General features: G+C 42.9%; 1 protein-coding gene and 1 pseudogene across 1 annotated transcript in view; both read right to left on the bottom strand.

Annotated features, from left to right (window-relative positions):
* The window catches only part of FAM98A (family with sequence similarity 98 member A), a 133,966-nt gene that overhangs the window by 76,148 nt on the left and 42,830 nt on the right, over positions 1 to 14,988 (bottom strand). The gene's annotated exons all lie outside the window — the stretch shown is intronic.
* On the bottom strand, positions 14,062 to 14,181 carry LOC141141684 (5S ribosomal RNA; annotated as a pseudogene).

Here is a 14,988-nt window from a genome sequence, read left to right as displayed (position 1 = left end):
CAACCAGTTTATTTACATCACTTCCCTGGATTATTATTACATTTTAGCATTTTTACACTTCACAAGGTTTTTAGCAACCAACACCAACCTATGCGATTTTTCTCTGCGACTGTTATTTTTATTTATTTATGCGATTCTATGTGTAGATATATTTACGCTGTACTGTTCACAACCAGTTTATTTACATCACTTCCCTGGATTATTAATACATTTTAGCATTTTTACACTTCACAAGGTTTTTAGCAACCAACACCAACCTATGCGATTTTTTTTTTTCTGCGACCTTGTTATTTTTATTTATTTATGCGATTCTATGTGCAGTTGGGTATTAGCACATAGGAAATGACCACATACGGAGATCTATAGCACTCTTTTCTGGTTAGCGCAGCACCCCTACCTCTTCTACTAAGCAGAACTTAAGACTTTCTAATAGTATATGATCACTAGAGAGGTCTGTGGCTGCTAAGGCCCATTCAACTAAAGTTGATGCTTCCTTGTGATCTATTATGGTGTACAATGATTCCACGTCAGCAATAATCAAAATGCTAGATGGGGTACATGGAAGAGTATCCAAAATTTGGATTATCTGCTTAGTATCCTGTAAATAGGCCTTGGTCTTAATAACAAGAGGCTGCAGAAAAAATCTAAATACTGGCCTAACCGTGAGGTCATGGAAGCAATGCCACCTGAAGGGAGGGAGACACAACAAAGTAGGGCACCAAGAGACTAGAGGACTCATACTGCAACTTGCAGTACACTGTGCCCAAAGGCGATGTCCTCATGCCTTTTACATCTACTTGATACAATTTGATAAATGTATGGACTGAAGACCAAGTTACGGCCTTGCAGATTTAAGCTATGGAGGCTTGGTGATGCACTGCCCAAGAAACACCAACAGTCCTTTTGGAGTGGGCTTTATTATGAAAAGGAGGAATTTTCCTCTTAAAAGCATAAGTTTGAACAATCACTTGACGAATCCATTAAGAATTAGTAGATTTCGATGCTGCCTGTCCTCTTTTAGGACCATCTGGCAAAACAAACAAAACATTTGTTTACGAATCTGAGTGGTCACTTTCAATAGACCTTGACCGCTCTCACCACATCAAGAAAATGTAGTGACCTTTCTTCCACAGAAAGGAAGTTCTGGAAAAAAATGAAGGCAGAACAATATCCTGGTCTAAATGAAAACTTGATACTACCTACGGTAAGAATTCAGGATGAGGCCGCAATACAGCCTCATCCTTATGAGCAACCAATACGGCTCCTAGAAAGAGCAGCCAACACTGATACTCTTCTTGCAGAAGATATGGCAACCAAGAAAATTATTTTTCCCCCCGTCAAGAGGACCCAGGGAATATCTCATACTGGCTCCAAAAAAAGGCTGCTTCTATAAGCCAACAGGACTAAAATTAAGTCCAAAGGGTTCAGGGGTGACCAAACTGGAGGATTAATCCGCATTACCCCCTAAATAAAGTTACGAACCAGAGAGAGGGAAGTAAGTGGTTGATGAAAAGAAAGACAGATAAGGCCGACATCTGGCCATCGATAGTACTAGAACTTCAATTCTAATTCTATCTGTAGGAATTCAAGGATCCTACCTATGACATATTTCCTGGGGTGCCCACCCCTGGATTTACACCAGGAGACATATGCCTTCCAGATTCTTGACTCTGGAAGCCGGCTTCCTAGCATTTACCCCAGTAGAACTACTGAGGCTAACCGCCCACAATCTTTCAGAATGTGGGTCTTAATAGCCAAACCACTAAATTTAGCGTTTGTAAGGTAGGATAAAATACCGGACCTCGCGAGAGAAGGTCTGACCATAGTGGTAGGGTCCAAGGGTCCCCCACTGCCTTCTTTACGATCATGGCAAACCAAGATCTCCTGGGCCACAAAAATCACCTCCTGTGAAATCCTGCGAAAAAGGCACGGAAGCAGGAGAACTGGAGGGAACGCATAAATCAGGAAAAAACTGATCCCACGGAAAAAAAAAAATCAAGGCATCTGTTTCGTATGCCATCGGATCCCTTGTCCTTGACACAAAATTACACATCCGGAACTCCCCATCTTCTGGTATATCAACAGAAACATGTTGGGGTGAAAGGATCATTCTCCCAGGAACAATTGTTGGCGACTAAAGTAGTCCGCCTGCAAATTCCTATTCCTGGAATGAAAATTGCTAATAGGCAAAGAATGTTGTTTACTGCCAAGATAGAACATGATTCACCTCTTTCTGAGCCACACGACATCTCGTGCCCCCTTGGTGAATGATAAAAGCCACAACTGTGGCACTGTCGGATTGGATCCTGGTAGGACAATTCCGTAGATTGGGCGTCCAGGCCTCGAGGACCAGGCGTATGAGCATGGTCTACTGGACAAGTCAGGTTTTTGTTTACAGAGGCTATAGCAGCATTAATTGCTGGAACTGCCCATAAAACCCTTCCTCCATAGAATAAAGTATAGAGAACTTTTTCAGAGGAAAAAAACTGTATCTGGGTGCTCTCACTCAGAATACATAAGCTTTCTTAGGCATGAATGGATAGAAAAAGCATGAACAGATTGGGGGGGGGGGCTTTTAGTGAACCCAAAGCAGAAGTGGGCTCATCGACTGACTGCGTTACTAGCAGTAATGTGGAGCGGACCAATTCAGTGAGCGACTGTGAACAATCTTTCCTGTGAGCTTGATACTTCGCATCAGGTTCTTCAGAAGAGGAGACATCAGCCTTTTCCTTGTCCTAGAGAGAAATTCGCCATCTCTCGCTCCTTTTTCTCAGTATAAGGGTCCTGAGCAATGGACGGGGACCTGTTACGCTTAGTCCCACTCTGGGACGCGATTAAAGCATCAAACTTTTACTTCAAGCTTAAAATGGTTGAAGAAAAAACCTCCTTAGTAATATACACAGGGCCAGTGTTTAAGAGCAGCTGCAACACTTGCCCCTCCTGACGGCTCACTGTGACCAGCCATATTACTCTCAGGGGAGGATGCCATCTTACTGGGATGGATCTAGGCTTCCGTGTGACTAAATAAGTCTTTCTAAAGCCCTTTATTGAGGTGTTTTTACCCCCCCTTCTGCCATAGCCTGATGCACAAAGCAGAGGTACTACCAGGAGGAATGGCTTCTGTGGAACTAAAGTCTTTCTAGAGCCCTTTATTGAGGCGTATTTACTCTTCTGCCATAGCCCGATGCACAAAGCAGAGGTACTACCAGAAGGAATGCATATACTGCTTGAGCTATAGTCGTCTAGCACAGTTGCTGCTATTAATGCCCAGCCTGACGCAGCAGTAAAAATGTGTCAAAGGAAATGCCTGTGTCACCAAACCTCTTAATGCCACCTTTGCTCTTGTGTCCCTCCACAGCCTGCAGCAACACAAAAGGTGCTTTTAAAACCTTGCCTCCTCGTGTTGGGCATCTGAGGACGCCGACGCCGCTAAGCCCCGCGTTGCCTACAGCTTTTTCCCTTTTTCTTTTTAAAGAAAACTTTATCCCGCGCAATCGGCAGACTACAGCTCCTCTAGGACCTACGGGAAAGAGCAGCATGGTGCGGGGGTCTGTAAGCCGCCAAACTGCGCACTGATCGCGCTAGTTTTCTTCTTCCTTTTTTTTTAAAGAAAAACTTAGAAAGCTTTTTCCCCCATGAAGAGGGGGAGACTGTCAGCACAGGGGGGCGATAGGTGGGGAGAAGAACCCCCCTCAAGCTTACCGGAGGTCCTGCTGTCTGCCTGGAGCAGGGGTCTTCAAACTACGGCCCTCCAGTTGTTCAGGAACTACAATTCCCATCATGCCTAGTCATGTCTGTGAATGTCAGTTTTACAATGCCTCATGGGACGTGTAGTTCTGCAACAGCTGGAGGGCCGTCGTTTGAGGATCCCTGGCCTGGAGGAAGAAGCATCTCAGCTCCCTGAAACAGCGTGTTCTCTCAGCGTGAGGCTGTGAATGCTCAATACAACCCCAAGTGGAGACACATAGGCATGACAACATTTACTAATCTTAAAAGTAGACATTAATAAGAAAATTAAAAAAAAATTGTAGAAAGCTCCACATACCTTTCCCGCTGCAGGGTTTTCTGTGGTAAACCAACAGACCCAATCTTCACCCTTCACGGTGGGTTCCGTCAAACCTTTAGGAGCTGGGGATCCTCAGGAAACGCACTATCCTGGACCTGTAACAGCACCTCCGCCAGTAAAACTTTATGGCTTTACTACCAAAAAGTACTGGATCCCGGGGTCCAGCTCTCTAAAAAGAGAAGCATTTACAGGCAAAACCTAGTTTCTTCGGATACGAGGCCCGGGTACCATACAATTTGGCCAAAAGAGACACTGAATGGATCCGGTCAGCATGGCTAGCCCCAGCAAGGATTGCTCCAGAGGAGCACAGAACATCTTTCCTCGTGACCAACACCTTAGACACTGGCAAAAAAACTGAGGTACTCCCACCAGTGGGAGGGGTTATATAGGGAGTGCAATTTTTAATTTAGGGCTTGCCAGTGTCCATCACCTGAAGGTGCCCTATAACCCACATACTAACTACTATGGATCTGTGTCCCATGATGTACGATAGGAAAAGCCACTCCTCAACATGCAGTCACGAATGAGCTTTGCCAAAATGCACCTTGAAGATTCAAAGGCCAATATGGACAAAAGGTGTTATGTCAGATGAGAATAAAATTTAATTATTTGGCCTCAGCAGCAAACGATACAATGCCTTGAAAAAGTATTCATACCTGTTGAAATTTTCCACATTTTGTTATGTCAAAAACGTAAATGTATTATATCAGGATTTTATGTGCTAGACCAACACAAAATGGCACATAACTGAAGTGGAAGGAAAATGAACAGTTTTCAAATCTTTTTACAAATAAATATCTGAAAAGTAGGGATGCAACGATATTTTGGTGGTCGAAAATGGTATTTTCGGCATTATGCCGAAAGAAAAAAAAAGTGCTGATAAGGCACCGATAATAGCACATGCTCAGTAGCGGTGGCCGCGCCGCCAGGTGCCACCCATTGTGCAGTGTCATTCTGGTGGCTCAAGGTTCTGTCCTCCCCTCCCTCCTACTACCTTTGCAGAGCGGTGATCTCCGTGTGTCAGGCAGCTGAATTGTCTGGGTGACCATAGTAACAATGTCCCGCCTCCTGTGAGAGATGGCACACTGATCCAATGCCGGGACATTGAATCAGTGTGACATGATCACAGGAGGCGGGACATTGTCACTGCGACCCGGGCAATTCAAATACAGCTCCGTGACACAGCAGGAGATCGCCGCTCTGATCCGGGCATTGGCAAGGCTGCATTGATCTCTTGTATCATGTCTGCAGACTCTGACCATCTCCTGTATCAGGTCTGCTAGAGGTGCAGCAAATGGAAATTTTGCTAATACTATTAGCAGTGTGCTTAAGTTTAAGTAAGAGAGATTGCAGACATGATACAAGAGATGGTTAGAGACTGAAAACTGCATTTTTCGTGAGCTTTTCTTCACTAAAAAGGTGCCAATAATGGCCAACAATAAATTCATATTAATTTAAAATTGATAAGATCAATTATATATAAAAATTAAAAAAAAAAAAAAAAAAACTGTCATTTTCTGTTTCCTGCATTTTCGGTACCAAAATTTCCATTCGGTGCACCCCTACTGAAAAGTGTGGCGTCCATTTGAATTCAGCCCCCGAGTCAATACTTTGTAGAACCACCTTTCGCTGCAATTACAGCTAAAAGTTATTTTGGGTATGTCTCTACCAGCTTTGCACATCTAGAGAGTGAAATTTTTGCCAATTATACTTTGCAAAATATCTCAAGCTCTGTCGGATTGGATGAAGAGCGTCTGAAGAGCAATTTTCAAGTCTCGCCACAGATTCTCAATTGAATTTAGGTCTGGATATGGACTGGGCCATTTTAAACACATAAATATGCTTAGATCTAAACCATTGCGGCTCTAGCTGTATGTTTAGGGTCGTTGTCCTGCTGGAAGGTGAACCTCCACCCCAGTCTCAAGTCTTTTGCAGACTAACAGATTTTCTTCTACGATTGCCCTGTATTTGGCTCCATCCATCTTCCCATCAACTCTGACCAGCTTCCCTGTCTTTGCTGAAGAAAAGCATCCCCACAACATGATGCCGCCACCACATTTCATGGTAGGGATGGTGTGCAGTGTTAGTTTTCCACCACACATAGCGTTTTGCTTTCAGGCCAAAAAGTTAAATTTTGGTCTCACCTGACCAGAGCACCCTTCTTTCACATGTTTGCTGTGTCCCCCACATGGCTTGTCGTAAACAGGATTTCTTATGGCTTTCTTTCAACTATGGCTTTCTTCTTGCCACTCTTCCATAAAGACCAGATTTATGGAGTGCACGACTAATAGTTGTCCCTGTGGACAGATTTTCCCACCTGAGCTGTTGATCTCTGCAGCTCCTCCAAAATTACCATGGGTCTCTTGGCTTCTTCTCTAAATAATGCCTTCCCTGTCAGTTTAGGTGGACGGCCATGTCTTGGTAGGTTTGCAGTTGTACCACCCTTTTTCCATTTTCGGATGATGGATTTAACAGCGCTCTGCAAGACGTTCAAAGCTTGGGAATTTTTTTTTAGAATTTAACTCTGCTTTAAACTTCTCCACAACTTTATCCATGACCTACCTGGTGTTCCTTGGCCTTCATGATGCTGTTTTTTCACTAAGGTTCTCTAACAAACCTCTGAGGGCTTTACAGAACAGCTGTATTTATACAGAGATTAAATTACACACAGGTGGACTCCATTTACTATTTAGGTGACTTCTGAGACAATCGGTTCCACTAGATTTTAGTTACGGGTAAGAGAGTAAAGGGGGCTGAATACCATGCACGCCACACTTTTCAGATATTTGTAAAAAAAATTTAAAAAAATTTGAAAACCATTTACCATTTTCCTTCCACTTAATTATGTGATACTTTGTGTTGGTCTAGAACATAAAAGGTCAATAAAATACATTTAAGGTTTTGGTTGTAACATAACAAAATGTGAAAAATGTCAAGGGGTATTGTGATAGACTCACCCTGGCATTTGAGGGAGCTACAAGCATTTAGGAAGATGCCATGTAAGGCAAGAGGACATAAAGGCCATGATGGTCTCTGCCAGTTTGGGACTCATAGCTGATGTCGATGTCATCAGCAAGCCACCTGTCTGGGGCCCCCGGCCATAATGAGTTTATTGAAATTAGGTCTCCTGCTATTGTCTGAAGGTGTTCTGTGTTTATACTTATGATAATGTGTATTGTACCTTCTGAGCTTGGAGCCGGCAAGTCTAACCTACAATGAGACCTCCAGGTGTCTAATTATCATACTGTTTATAGTATATGTCGGTTGTTGTAAATGTATTCCTGTGTGCAGTCTGTATTGTTCAGGTAATATGATCAGGAGGGGGGAATGTCCTCCTGGGGTGTATAAAAGCCTGTATTCTTGTTCAAACTGTTCTTATTGTGATTTACTCCAAAGTTCTTGTGCTAACTCTAGCCAGATTTGCTGGTCTGGGGTTCCAGAGCTTAGGAAGCAGCTTCTTGGCGAAGATACCCAGTCACGGTGTCCGGATTCCGTTACAGGTATGAGTACTTTTTTCAAGGCACTGCATGTCTGGCGGAAATCCAATACAGTTCACCATCTAAATAACACCATTCCTACAGAAAAGCATGGAGGTGGCAATATCCTGTTATGGGTGTGTTTCTCTGCAGCAGGGATCGAAGCACTTGTCAGGATAGAAGAAAAATTGACAGGGCAAAATACCATCAAGTTCTTGAGGAGAATCTGCTGCCCTCCAGCAGAAAGTTGGGAAGAAGGTTTACCTTTGAATATGACAATGACCCAATACACACAGCAAAAACGACCACACAGTGGTTAAACTAGAAAAAGGTATATCAAAACAACGGCACACTGCAGTGGGACATGTTGTCATGGTGATCCCAAAACGAAAGTGAGGCTTGGCTAAGAACCATAGTGAGCATGTGCAAGATTATATATCAGAATAGCAGGAAGGGCGGAAGTAAATTGCTAAACGGACTCGGAAGACAGCAGTTAAAATGGAGCTGCCTTTTCCCAGGAAGAAGCAAAATGATAAGAGACACAAGATTGGGGGTTATTATTAATGTGGAATGTGTTAGAATACATTGCTATACTATCTTATTTAAAAAAACAGCTTCATAAGGAGAGAGTTTACTTCCTCTTTAATAGACTAAAGGCTATCATTAAAGCAAAAGGTGGTTCAACAAAATACTGAAACAGGGCTATCCTTTTTCCAACTCAGGGATTCGTTTTTTTAATATAAAAATGTTGGTGTTCTATCCTTTACTTGGATGTTATACATTGCAGTGAGTAACTACAGTTGGATAAAACAAAAACTGTCTTCATTTCAGGCTACAACAAAATTCGATTTAAAAAAAGGGGGGGGGCGATTCTTTGCTATACCCACTGTAAAGGCAAGTAGAACATTAAGCAAGTTAAGCTCTGCCAAAGAGGGTTTATCCCATTAGGCCCCTTTCACACTTGTACGACCAGAAAGTCACGTGACTTTGCCGTGACTTGAAGCAATGCCTGTGTCATCTTGAGGTCTATGGTCCTCAAGTCACACTAAAGTAGTGCAGGGACTACTTTGAAGGCGCACAGATATGAACTGTACTCGTTGGAAATCATGGGGCAAGAGTTGGCATGCAACTTTACAGTCCCAAGTCGCACAAAATGGTGAAAGGGACCCAAAACACATTAGCATACCTGCTTTGTGCAATAGGTACTGCAAAAGATCTTCTCCAGGCATTAGAAGCGCCACAAGGCCCTGTCTTATAATTTATTCATGTCTGTAGATATACAGTTTTATTAATAAGTGGTCTCTGAGGAAATGCACTAGGCTGGTGCGCCCTTCTACATGGAACTGGCAGAATCGACCAGGCATTTATAAAAAAAAAAAACAAAACAGATGGATAATAACTTGCATATGAACAATATATATATATATATATATATATATATATACATATACATATATATATACACACATATATATATATATATATATATATATATATACACACATATACATATACACACACACAGTGGATATAAAAAAAAAAGTCTACACACCCCTGTTAAAATGTCAGGTTTCTGTGATGTAAAAAAAAAAATATGAGACAAAGATATATAATTTCAGAACTTTTTCCACCTTTAATGTGACCTATAAACAACTGTACAACTCAAATGAAAAAGAAACTGAAATCCGTTAAGGAAGGGAAGTAAAAATAAAAAAAATATAATAATAATGGTTGCATAAGTTACATATTAATTGAGGTTGAAGAAAGATACAAGTCCATCAAGTCCAACCTACGTGTACGATTATGTGTCAGTAGCACACCATTTTATAACTGGGGTTGTAGCTGTGTTCAGAATTAAAAAATCCCATTCAAACTGATGTTAAATAGGGTCAGTACACACTTGTCATCCTTTAGCCCCAGTTCACACAGGGGAGACTTGTCAGGCGACTTAGCCGCCTGACAAGTCGCGTCCCCTTCTGTACTACGGAACCGTTCTAATAGGAGCGACTCAAGTCGCTCCAACTTAGAAAAAGGTTCCTGTACTACTTTTGGGGCGACTTCAGGCGACTTGCATTGACTTCTATACAGAAGTCGTTTTGCAAGTCGCCGCTGAAGTCGTGTGCAGGTCGCCTCTGTGAGTTGACCTGAAAGTCGTGTTCCCCCTGTGTGAACCGGCAGTTAGAGTGCCTGTCAGGAGAAGGGTACAAAAGAATTTCCAAGGCATTAGATATACCATGGAACACAGTGAAGAGTCATCATCAAGTGGAGAAAATATGGCACAACACTGACATTACAAAGAACTGGAAAATTGATGAAAAGACGAGAAGAAAACTGGTCAGGGAGGCTGCCAAGAGGCCTACAGCATCATTAAAAGTAATTGGCTGTGTGGTACATGTGACAACAATCCTGTATTCTTCATATGTCTGGGCTATGGGGTAGAGTGGCAAGACAGAAGAGCTCTTTCTTACGAAGAAAAACATACAAGACCTGCTAAATTTTGCAAAAACACATCTGAAGTCTCCCAAAAGCATGTGGGAAAATATGTTCTGGTCTGATGAAACCAAGGTTGAACTTTTTTGGCTATAATTCCAAAAGATCAGTTTGGTACACCGTTTTTGCACATCACCAAAAAACACCATACCCACAGTGAAGCGTGGTGGTGGCTGCATCATGCTTTGGGGCAGCTTTTCTTCAGCTGGAACAGGGGCCTTAGTCAAGAGGTAGAGGGAATTTTGAACAGTTCCACATACCAGTCAATATTAGCACAAAACCTTCAGGCTTCTGCTAGAAAGCTGAATGCCTTTCAGCATCAGAACGACCCAAAACATACATCTAAATCAACAAAGGCATTGCTTCATCAGAAGATTAAAGTTTTGGAAAGGCCCAGCCAGAGCCCAGACCTGAATCCAATTGAAAATCTGTGGGGTGATCTGAAGAGGGCTGTGCTCAGGAGATGCCCTCGCAATCTGATCGATTTTAAATTTTTTGCAAAGAAGAGTGGGCAAAATATTGCCAAGTCAAGAGGTGCCAAACTGATAGGCTCATACCCAAAAAGGCAATGCCATAATAAAATCAAAAGGTGCTTCAACAAAGTATTAGTGTAAGGGTTTGCACACTTATGCAACCATATTATTTAAATTTTTATTTCCCTCCACCTAAAAGATTTCAGTTTGTTGTTAAACTGAGTTGTACAGTTTATAGGTCACATTAAAAAGGTGGAAAAAGTCGGGAATCTCCATAAATTGGAATAAGTCAGTAATTTTGCCATTGGACGCACTTCGTTATCCACTCCCGGAACGCGCAAGGGCAGTGGAGGTGGTTTCCAACTTCAAATATCTGGGAATACAGATCTCACCCGACCCAACCGAATATATCCGTCTGAACTTACTGCCAATTATAAGTATGTTTTGTCAGAAATGTTCGGTGTGGTGTAAGCTTCCCCTATCAGTGATAAGAAGGCTCACTTTGATAAAAATGGTGTGGGCCCCCCAGTTGCTATACACCTTTAACCACATGCCGACCGCCGCATGTAGATATACGTCGACAGAATGGCACGGACAGGCAAATGGGCGTACAGGTACGTCCCTTTAAATCTGCCGCCGTGTGGTCACGTGTGTGCCGCGAGCTTCGCGATCGTGCCTGCGGGACCCGCGGACTCAATGTCCGCAGGTGTCCCGCGATCGTGTCATGGAGCTGAAGAACGGGGAGATGTCAGTGTAAACGCAACATCTCCCCGTTCTTCCTAGTGAAATGTCACTGATCGTCTGTTACTTCTCATCGAGAGCAGCGATCAGTGACGTGTCACTCGTAGCCACGCCCCCTAACAGTCAGAATCACTCCCTAGAACACAAACCCTTACTAGTGGTTAACCCCTTCACTGCCAGTCACATTTACACAGTAATCAATGCATTTTTAATCGCACTGATCGCTGTATAAATGTGAATGGTCCCAAAATAGCGGCAAAAGTGTCCGATGTGTCCACCATAATGTCGCAGTCACGATAAAAACGGCAGATTGCAGCCATTACTAGTAAAAAAAAAATATTAATAAAAATACCATAAATCTATCCCCTATTTTGTAGACGTTATAACTTTTGCGCAAACCAAACGCTTATTGCGATTTTTTTTTTACCAAAAATAGGTAGAATACGTATCGGCCTAAACTGAAATAAAAAAAAAAAAAAAAAAAAAAAAAAAAAAACGGAGTTCGCCTTACCGGTAACTCTTTTCTAGGCGTCTTCCAGGACAGCCTCAAACATAGGGCTCCTCCTCCGGGACAGGAAACACGTATACCAATTGCCTTAAAAAGGTGGTCCTCCAGGCCTCCCTCTTCAGTTTACCAAAGAACTACTGGAAGGCTCTGAAAGACATAATACACTAACACCACATCAGTACATAACTCCAACACCAGTTAAATACAAAACACCGGGTGGGAAACCAGGCTGTCCTAGAAGACTCCTAGAAAAAGAGTTACCGGTAAGTCTAACTCCGGTTTTCTCCTTTCGTCTTCCAGGACAGCCTCTGAGATGATAAGCAAGAAACTTACTTTGTCAGGGTGGGACCACTACCTGGAGGGCCTTTCATCCAAATGTCTGCTCTTTGTCAGACAATAATTCCAGACGGTAGTGCTTAGCAAACGTTGAGTAGCTGGACCATGTTGCTGCCTTACAGATGACCTCCAGAGGCTCCGGCCCTCTCTGCCCATGAAACCGAGACTGCCCTGGTGGAATGTGCCTTAACTAACGGTGCTTGTCTACCTTCCAACTTATAGGCTTCTATGATTACCATTCTTATCCATCTAGCGATGGAAGATTTAGAGGCCCTGCAACCCTTGCGGGCCCCCGAAAAATTAACAAAGAGAGTCTGAGTTCCTAAAACCTCTAGTGACTTCTAAATAAACTAAAAGGCTTCTCTTAACATCTAATAAACTTAAAGATTCCTCCTCATTTTCTTCTGAGGTGTAACGGAAAGTCGGCAGGACAATGTCCTGGGATCTATGGAACGTAGATTCTTCTTTAGGGAGAAAACTGGGATCTGTCTTAATGATCCTGTCCTCCCTAATCAACAAAAATTGCTCCCGAATAGAGAGAGCCTGCAAATCACTCACCCTTCTGGCTGATGTGATAGCTATCAGAAAAACTGTTTTGAGTACCACCCATTTTAGCCCAGAATTCTCCAGGGGTTCAGAGGGACTACCAGTAAGTGCTCTGAGGACCAATGCTAGATCCCAAGTAGGGCAGGCTGTAACCCTCACAGGCCTCGACCTTGACAGGGATTTGAAGAAATTCCTAAAGAATCGATCTTGCTGAAGTGAGGTCTGCAAGAAAATACTCAAGGCCGTAGTCTGAACCTTCAGTGTACTAACAGAGAGGCCCAGTACTACACCTGTCTGAAGAAAATCCAGAACTGCCAGAATCCCAGGATGACTCAGCCCCTGCTCTACCAACCAGGAATTAAATCTTTTCCATACCTTGATATAAATTGCCCTGGTTACCGGTTACGGCACTCGAGAAGAGTGAAAACCCTTGAGCTTTCAACAGCTGTTCCTCAGATACAAGGCTGATAGCTTGAGGCTCTCCATCTGAGGGTGTAGAATTGGGCCCTGGGAAATCAAAACCTCTCTGGCCGGGAGGGGTAAAGGAGGATAGCCCACGCTTCTCCAGAATGTGGGTCTCAATGCCAAACTGTTAAATTTAGCGTTTATAACGTAGGATGGAATACCGGACCTTGTGAGAGAAGGTCTGCCGTGGTGGTAGGGTCCATGGGTCCCCTACAGCCATCTTTACGATCTCTGCATACCAAGATTTACTGGGCCACAAGAATCATAGACTTCCCTTCCTGCTTGATCCTGCGAAGAAGTCGCGGACGCAGGCAGAATAGGAGGGAATGCATAAATCAGTAAGAACCGATTTCACGGAAATAGCAAGGCATCTGTTCCACATGCTAGCAGATCCTTTGTTCTTGACACAAAGTTGTCGATTTCTTTGTTAAACCTGGACGCAAATAGATCTGTGTCTGGGATCCCCCATCTTTGACATACTGACATGAAGATATCAGGGTGAAGGAACCATTCTACCGGGAACAACTGCTGGCGACTCAAGTAGTCCGCCTGACAATTTTCTATTCCCAGAATGAAGACTGCCGATAGACAAAGTACATGTTTTCTGCCCAAGATAGGATATGATTCACCTTTCTCTGGGCCGTACAACTTCTTGTGTCCCCTTTGTGATTAATATAGGCCATTGCTGTGGCATTGTCAGATTGAATCCTGGCAGGAAAATTCTGTAAACTGAACGTTCAGGTCCTCAGGAGCAAGTGCTCTGCCCGAATTTCTAGAATGTTAATGGGCAAGGCTATTTCTGATCTGGGCCACTTCTCTGGGACAGTTGCCTCTTCTAGGACTGCTCCCCAACCCAAAAAGGTTGGCATATGTTGTTACCACTTCCCAGGTAACTGAAGAAAGGATTTCCCCTTTGCAGATTTTTGGTTATTAAGCATAAACTGAGGCTCAGGCGCACCCAGCCTACAGCACCTGGTATTTCCAGGTGGTCTCCCATCCAAGGCACTAACCAGGCCTGACCCTGCTTAGCCTCCAAGATCCGACAAGATCGGGTGCTTTCAGGGTGATGTGGCTGTAGGCTTTGGAGTCAGACACATTGGGAATCTAGAGCTTGAACCCTTTGTTCCAAGCCGATAGGATACTGTTTTGCAGCAGTCTCGAATGAAAGTGAGCATAAGGAACGGCCTAAAATGAAGCCACCATCTTTCCCAACAACCTCATGCAAAGCTGAATAGAAGAATTCATCTTGCTTCGACCACCCTTTTCTGGGTGTATCTATGATCAGACCCAAAGTATTTTAGCCTTCTTCATGGTTTTAAAGAAGATTTCTTCTAAGTTGAGAATCCAACCTAGATATTCCAGGTAGTTGAATGTGGTGACATGAGGCAAAAAGGAAGTTCTGGACAGCCGCACTCCAGAATATAGCCTTTATTAGTAAAAATTCAGACAGATACAAGCCCCAGCAAAAAAAAATGGGACAAACGAGCTGACGCGTTTCACACTTAACAGTGCTTAGTCATAGCTGCCCTACCACCAAAAACAGTGCAATATATATACTAAAATGTTTCAAATATGTGACTCCATGTGTAGTTAATTGAGTCTAATTACTCAATTAGATCTTCAATTGGAAGAAACCCTTGATTAACAAACGTGTTCAACGTGTGTGAGTTGGGGGAATACACACGAATATGTGAGTTCAGTGCAAAGGTGAAGCAAATGCTTTTTAAAGAATTAAATTAAATTTAAACCAACTAAAATAAAGTGTCTAAATAACTTATTTTGTTTTAATGAATTGTTCAAATGAACTGTAAGCTGTAAATATGTCCAATGAATATGTGAACACCTGAATAGTTGGTGAAAAAATGAAATAAAATAAAATAAAAATAA

The sequence above is a fragment of the Aquarana catesbeiana genome, linkage group LG04, assembly GCF_042186555.1.
Source record: "Aquarana catesbeiana isolate 2022-GZ linkage group LG04, ASM4218655v1, whole genome shotgun sequence".
Classification (NCBI taxonomy): Eukaryota; Metazoa; Chordata; class Amphibia; order Anura; family Ranidae; genus Aquarana; species Aquarana catesbeiana.
This window is presented reverse-complemented; position numbering and strand designations above follow the sequence as displayed.